This window comes from Schistocerca piceifrons, unplaced genomic scaffold, assembly GCF_021461385.2.
Source record: "Schistocerca piceifrons isolate TAMUIC-IGC-003096 unplaced genomic scaffold, iqSchPice1.1 HiC_scaffold_936, whole genome shotgun sequence".
NCBI classification, from domain to species: Eukaryota; Metazoa; Arthropoda; class Insecta; order Orthoptera; family Acrididae; genus Schistocerca; species Schistocerca piceifrons.
The window spans coordinates 3,367,501-3,375,000 of NW_025729208.1; the positions used below are offsets into that span (position 1 = coordinate 3,367,501).

Here is a 7,500-nt window from a genome sequence, read left to right on the forward strand (position 1 = left end):
TGACGTGACAAATCTGATCATGTCACAAGCATTCACTTACTATAATCACTATCAACGAACCTGCCGCCCCCGCCCCCCCCCCTACAAAGGCCGAATCCCGTCTAGCCATTGTGGCAACGATATCGCTAAGGAGTCCCGAGGGTCGAAAGGCTCGAAAATACGTGACTTTACTAGGCGCGGTCGACCCACGTGGCGCCGCGCCGTACGGGCCCTACTTGTTTGCCGGACGGGGCACTCGGGCGGCGCTGTCTGGGATCTGTTCCCGGCGCCGCCCTGCCCCTACCGGTCGACCATGGGTGTCTATATTTCGATGTCGGGACTCGGAATCGTCTGTAGACGACTTAGGTACCGGGCGGGGTGTTGTACTCGGTAGAGCAGTTGCCACGCTGCGATCTGTTGAGACTCAGCCCTAGCTTGGGGGATTCGTCTTGTCGCGAGACGAGACCCCCAGGAGCTGGTCGCCAGCAGGGGTACGCGTGGGCCCCCCTTGCTTTCAGTTTCCGCACGTCGCATCTCTGGGCGTATCGGTCTGGGCGGGCGCGCCGCACCCAGGGCGCTGCAGTGGGTGCGGCGGACTGGGGCGTATCGGTTGGCGTGGGCGCTGCGATGGGTGCCGCCTCCGTGCGCGCGGGGAGGCGGCGCCGGCCGGGCGCCGTGTGTACCGCCGCGCTATAGCGTATCGCTTTGGCGGCCGGCGCCGGGTGCCGCGGTGGGTGCCGGACGGTCGATGTCGGCCCACCGGCCGGGGCGTCGCTTGGAGGCGGCGGCGTCGGGCGGGTGCTGTGCGGCGGTCGCGGTGCCCGGCGGGATCTGGTACGTTGTCGCCGTCCCCCCCGCCTCCGTCCGGTGAACGCCAATCCCCCTAACCGATGGATGTGAAATAAAATATAATAACACATGATGCTCCGCAAGAAAATAGACTTGGGATAGGGTGTGTCGTTGGCAAGTCCCCGGGGCGGTTAGTGTGTGTGGTGATAAGTCTGTAGGGGGGGGGGGGGCGAGGTATTAGGAAATAGATAGATAGTGGTGACGTGGGTGTCGACAGTAGACATAGCACACTGCCACCTATGGGAATGTGGCTAAACGACAGGTCCACCTACAGGGATCCGACGGAACTACGCCACCCATGCCGGCAAAACAGTATCGCCATCTATGAAAATAGGGCGACACCACATGCAATACCGCCATCTATGCGCATCTGACAACACTACGTCCGCACCACAAAACATACCGCCATCTGTAGGTCTCCCGCAACATGACCTCCTGCAACGACGCTACCGCCATCTATGAGACGCCAAGCCGACTAAGACAGCGATGGCGCCACAGTGGCCGCCTTTCGACGCCACCCAAAAAGCCTGCAGCCTCTGTCGACCATAGCACCCATTCTCCAGTGGCTCTGCCGCACGAAGCCGTGGACCGGCAATGACTCCACCCGCACCCGTTCGTGGACCACCCCAACCGCCAAACGCGCACCTCCAGCGGATGAACGGCGGACGTTTCCCGCACTCGTAAAGTGCAATCCACCCCTATATCTTGCGTTTCATGAAGAGTTATTTCCAATATGCGACATTCCCGCTGTCCGTATACATGAGCCGCGACCTGTACCACTTACGAGCGAGAGACGCGATCGCGTTGCTCACTGTACGGCGTCCGATACCGAGCCATCAGCATGTCGGTCCCCATGCGCGTTGCACTCGCACTCGCACTCGCAGTCGCAAAAACGTGGCGCAAATATATTACGCGGAAGAGTTATAACAGACCGAGCCCCACTGCATGGGGGAGTCTTTGTCACTAATGTACACAGATGGAACATTTTGGACTGGAACCAGATTACCCGTACACACGGCGCTGATTAGTAATCAATGCAGAGCCATCAAACTACAGAAAATATATACAACTGTCCGTATACATGCTGAAAGAGTCAGCCCACAATGGGAACCACACGTCAGCCAGACACTCTGATCACGCACCACTCTCTGCTTCTAACAGGCGCACATACAATACGTAAGCACCAGCATGGAACAACATCCAGTGCATCCTCTCCGCCACATTACACAATCCACACTATCACAACCAGACCAGGAGGTCCATGCGGAAAATAGAATATCCCACCCTTTCGACATCCACCATTGCGCAGATAAGGCACCAACACCCACACATGTCCTATACAACGGTGCACCCAACATCACAATAGTACCTCCTGTCACAGCGCACAAACAATGACATGAGTCAAAGACACAGGTCTGACACAAGCATAGAATTGGAGCGCCGCCTCTAATAAGCCAAAGGTGCATCCTGACGTGACAAATCTGATCATGTCACAAGCATTCACTTACTATAATCACTATCAACGAACCTGCCGCCCCCGCCCCCCCCCCCTACACCTTTCCTTACAACAACGTGTAACCGAACCTAACCTATGTTGTACCTTAACCTAACCTATGTTGTACCTTAACCTAACCTATGTTGTACCTTAACCTAACCTATGTTGTACCTTAACCTAACCTATGTTGTACCTTAACCTAACCCATGTTGTGCCTTAACCTAACCCATGTTGTGCCTTAACCTAACCCATGTTGTGCCTTAACCTAACCCATGTTGTGCCTTAACCTAACCCATGTTGTGCCTTAACCTAACCCATGTTGTGCCTTAACCTAACCCATGTTGTGCCTTAACCTAACCCATGTTGTGCCTTAACCTAACCCATGTTGTGCCTTAACCTAACCCATGTTGTGCCTTAACCTAACCCATGTTGTGCCTTAACCTAACCCATGTTGTGCCTTAACCTAACCCATGTTGTGCCTTAACCTAACCCATGTTGTGCCTTAACCTAACCCATGTTGTGCCTTAACCTAACCCATGTTGTGCCTTAACCTAACCCATGTTGTGCCTTAACCTAACCCATGTTGTACCTTAACCTAACCCATGTTGTACCCTAACCTAACCCATGTTGTCCCCTAACCTAACCCATGTTGTCCCCTAACCTAACCCATGTTGTCCCCTAACCTAACCCATGTTGTCCCCTAACCTAACCCATGTTGTCCCCTAACCTAACCCATGTTGTCCCCTAACCTAACCCATGTTGTGCCTTAACCTAACCCATGTTGTGCCTTAACCTAACCCATGTTGTGCCTTAACCTAACCCATGTTGTGCCTTAACCTAACCCATGTTGTGCCTTAACCTAACCCATGTTGTGCCTTAACCTAACCCATGTTGTGCCTTAACCTAACCCATGTTGTGCCTTAACCTAACCCATGTTGTGCCTTAACCTAACCCATGTTGTACCCTAACCTAACCCATGTTGTACCCTAACCTAACCCATGTTGTACCCTAACCTAACCCATGTTGTACCCTAACCTAACCCATGTTGTACCCTAACCTAACCCATGTTGTCCCCTAACCTAACCCATGTTGTCCCCTAACCTAACCCATGTTGTCCCCTAACCTAACCCATGTTGTCCCCTAACCTAACCCATGTTGTCCCCTAACCTAACCCATGTTGTCCCCTAACCTAACCCATGTTGTCCCCTAACCTAACCCATGTTGTCCCCTAACCTAACCCATGTTGTCCCCTAACCTAACCCATGTTGTCCCCTAACCTAACCCATGTTGTCCCCTAACCTAACCCATGTTGTCCCCTAACCTAACCCATGTTGTCCCCTAACCTAACCCATGTTGTCCCCTAACCAAACCCATGTTGTCCCCTAACCTAACCCATGTTGTCCCCTAACCTAACCCATGTTGTCCCCTAACCTAACCCATGTTGTCCCCTAACCTAACCCATGTTGTCCCCTAACCTAACCCATGTTGTCCCCTAACCTAACCCATGTTGTGCCTTAACCTAACCCATGTTGTGCCTTAACCTAACCCATGTTGTGCCTTAACCTAACCCATGTTGTGCCTTAACCTAACCCATGTTGTGCCTTAACCTAACCCATGTTGTGCCTTAACCTAACCCATGTTGTACCCTAACCTAACCCATGTTGTGCCCTAACCTAACCCATGTTGTACCCTAACCTAACCCATGTTGTGCCTTAACCTAACCCATGTTGTGCCTTAACCTAACCCATGTTGTGCCTTAACCTAACCCATGTTGTGCCTTAACCTAACCCATGTTGTGCCTTAACCTAACCCATGTTGTGCCTTAACCTAACCCATGTTGTGCCTTAACGTAACCCATGTTGTGCCTTAACGTAACCCATGTTGTGCCTTAACGTAACCCATGTTGTGCCTTAACGTAACCCATGTTGTGCCTTAACGTAACCCATGTTGTGCCTTAACCTAACCCATGTTGTGCCTTAACCTAACCCATGTTGTGCCTTAACCTAACCCATGTTGTGCCTTAACGTAACCCACGTTGTCCGCTAACGTAACCCACGTTGTCGCCTAAACCTGCTCTGTAATTGTTATACGACTCGTTCAATTAGTGTAGTGTTGCCCACCCGCAACCCTCGCAATATAGTTCGCTACTCGCACTGCCCGCTCCCCTGTGTATCGCTTCATGTTAAACACCTTGCAAGTCTTGCTGACTTTCCACATGCTCCTGCTGTACACTGTAATGTGGATGGCAGCAGGACGTACATGCCGCCCCCCCCCCCCACACCTCCCCACGTCCCCACCTTGCCCCCTGCCTTCGCAAGCTGGTTGGTGAGAAGTTTGCATGTTCAATGCCCTTCGCATGCGACGTACGCAGGCTACGTTGTGGTGCGGCCTGTGTCAACTGTCCGCTGATGTCGTACGCGTAAACCACAATCTGTACTGCACATTCGTCCTTATGTACTGAATGATACATCGTGGCACATGTGTGACCGTACAACGACTGCGCCCAAAAACGGCGGACCATACAGTGCAAATATTGTGCACGCAGCTACGTGTCGTCTCCCTATGAGAGCTGGATTGCAGTGTGGTACGCCATAGAGACGTGTGGGAGGAACGGACGCCGTGGATGGTGATCAGCATGAGCTGTCTGTTGATGTATTCGGACCTAGTCGTCTCTCCTCACACACCGTGATAGCATGGTGCACCGCGTTCCATATCTGCGACATGCTACAGAGGCCGGTTGACAGTCGTTCGAGCAATGGACATCGCATACGTACGGGGGCCACCTTCCACGTATTGTCTAGGCGTGCACATTTTGTTGCGTGTATGTGGGCAGACGTAGTGTGGTGTGACACCTGACACAGGCATGCAATAATCGTGGAAGTTGCAAATGGCGATGGACGCATACGTTTTCTGGTGAAGTTACGCAAATGAACAAATGGTAACCCGTTGTGGTGCGGTTGTTCTCGCTAGGGGTGAATCGGTGATGGCGACGATAGGTTGAGGTACTAACCGGTTGTTCCAGCGATACCCACCATGCCGACGAAACTGAACGGCATCTGGGTGTGAAGCGATACGCGGCGGTGGCTGGGTGGGACCGTCCCCGGCCGGTGAGGGGGCGCCTCCCGGCGTGCTGGCCGCGCGGTGCGTGGGCGCACGCGCTACAGCCGGCTGGTGGGGGCGGCCAGTGGCAGGCGCGCCGGCCGACGGACGCGGCAGGCGTCGCAGCTGCGCGCCGGCGCACCCTGCGCGCGGCGCCGTGCGGCCAAAGTAGGTCCTCGCGGGCCCGGTGCGAAGCGCGGTGGACATCTTCAGTGTGCTGGTCCGATTGAGGACTGTGTGCGTTGAGGATGCGCCGCCGCCCGGCGCTCGGCGCCGCGACGCCGTCTGCTGCTCGGTCGCCCCAGCGGTTCTCGCTGGTGGTTTGTATCGCAGCTGTGCGGATGTGTTGGCGCGTGCGCTGTGCTGGGAGAGTTCGCTTCGGCACCCAAGTGGGGCTTTTGTCCTTCTGTGGCGCTGGCGTTGGAGCTGCCGGTCACCGTAGGTGGCGCGTGTTGTCTCCCGCCGGCAATGCCACGACAGCACGCTCCCGGGCCTCTGTCGGCAGCGGCAAGCTCAGTTGGGAGCACGGGTGGTCGCACCGAAAGCGTCTACTCGCCTAACTCCGGGCGATTGCGCCTCTCTCGAACCCGACCAAGTACTTGGGACGGCGCTGCGCGCCGCCGGGACCTGAGAGGGTTTCGAGGTGTATTGTGCAGGGGAGCTCAGCCTCCTCCTGTTTGCAGAATGATTGAGCGGACGCTTGCGTGTTCGCGCGGGCCCCCGGGACACACTCCCGGGCGGCCGGCTGCTCAGCTCTAGTTGACGCAGCTCCCTGGTTGATCCTGCCAGTAGTCATATGCTTGTCTCAAAGATTAAGCCATGCATGTCTCAGTACAAGCCGCATTAAGGTGAAACCGCGAATGGCTCATTAAATCAGTTATGGTTCCTTAGATCGTACCCACGTTACTTGGATAACTGTGGTAATTCTAGAGCTAATACATGCAAACAGAGTCCCGACCAGAGATGGAAGGGACGCTTTTATTAGATCAAAACCAATCGGTCGGCTCGTCCGGTCCGTTTGCCTTGGTGACTCTGAATAACTTTGGGCTGATCGCACGGTCCTCGTACCGGCGACGCATCTTTCAAATGTCTGCCTTATCAACTGTCGATGGTAGGTTCTGCGCCTACCATGGTTGTAACGGGTAACGGGGAATCAGGGTTCGATTCCGGAGAGGGAGCCTGAGAAACGGCTACCACATCCAAGGAAGGCAGCAGGCGCGCAAATTACCCACTCCCGGCACGGGGAGGTAGTGACGAAAAATAACGATACGGGACTCATCCGAGGCCCCGTAATCGGAATGAGTATACTTTAAATCCTTTAACGAGTATCTATTGGAGGGCAAGTCTGGTGCCAGCAGCCGCGGTAATTCCAGCTCCAATAGCGTATATTAAAGTTGTTGCGGTTAAAAAGCTCGTAGTTGGATTTGTGTCCCACGCTGTTGGTTCACCGCCCGTCGGTGTTTAACTGGCATGTATCGTGGGACGTCCTGCCGGTGGGGCGAGCTGAAGGCGTGCGACCGCCTCGTGCGTGCTCGTGCGTCCCGAGGCGGACCCCGTTGAAATCCTACCAGGGTGCTCTTTATTGAGTGTCTCGGTGGGCCGGCACGTTTACTTTGAACAAATTAGAGTGCTTAAAGCAGGCAAGCCCGCCTGAATACTGTGTGCATGGAATAATGGAATAGGACCTCGGTTCTATTTTGTTGGTTTTCGGAACCCGAGGTAATGATTAATAGGGACAGGCGGGGGCATTCGTATTGCGACGTTAGAGGTGAAATTCTTGGATCGTCGCAAGACGAACAGAAGCGAAAGCATTTGCCAAGTATGTTTTCATTAATCAAGAACGAAAGTTAGAGGTTCGAAGGCGATCAGATACCGCCCTAGTTCTAACCATAAACGATGCCAGCCAGCGATCCGCCGCAGTTCCTCCGATGACTCGGCGGGCAGCCTCCGGGAAACCAAAGCTTTTGGGTTCCGGGGGAAGTATGGTTGCAAAGCTGAAACTTAAAGGAATTGACGGAAGGGCACCACCAGGAGTGGAGCCTGCGGCTTAATTTGACTCAACACGGGAAACCTCACCA

General features: G+C 54.3%; 1 non-coding gene across 1 annotated transcript in view; it reads left to right on the plus strand.

Annotated features, from left to right (window-relative positions):
* Nucleotides 1-6,191: 6,191 nt before the first annotated feature.
* Nucleotides 6,192-7,500, plus strand: part of LOC124772021 — a 1,909-nt gene continuing 600 nt past the window's right edge. The window contains exon 1 of the ribosomal RNA XR_007013704.1: nucleotides 6,192-7,500. This exon is cut by the window's right edge and continues 600 nt beyond it. This is a non-coding gene — a ribosomal RNA (small subunit ribosomal RNA).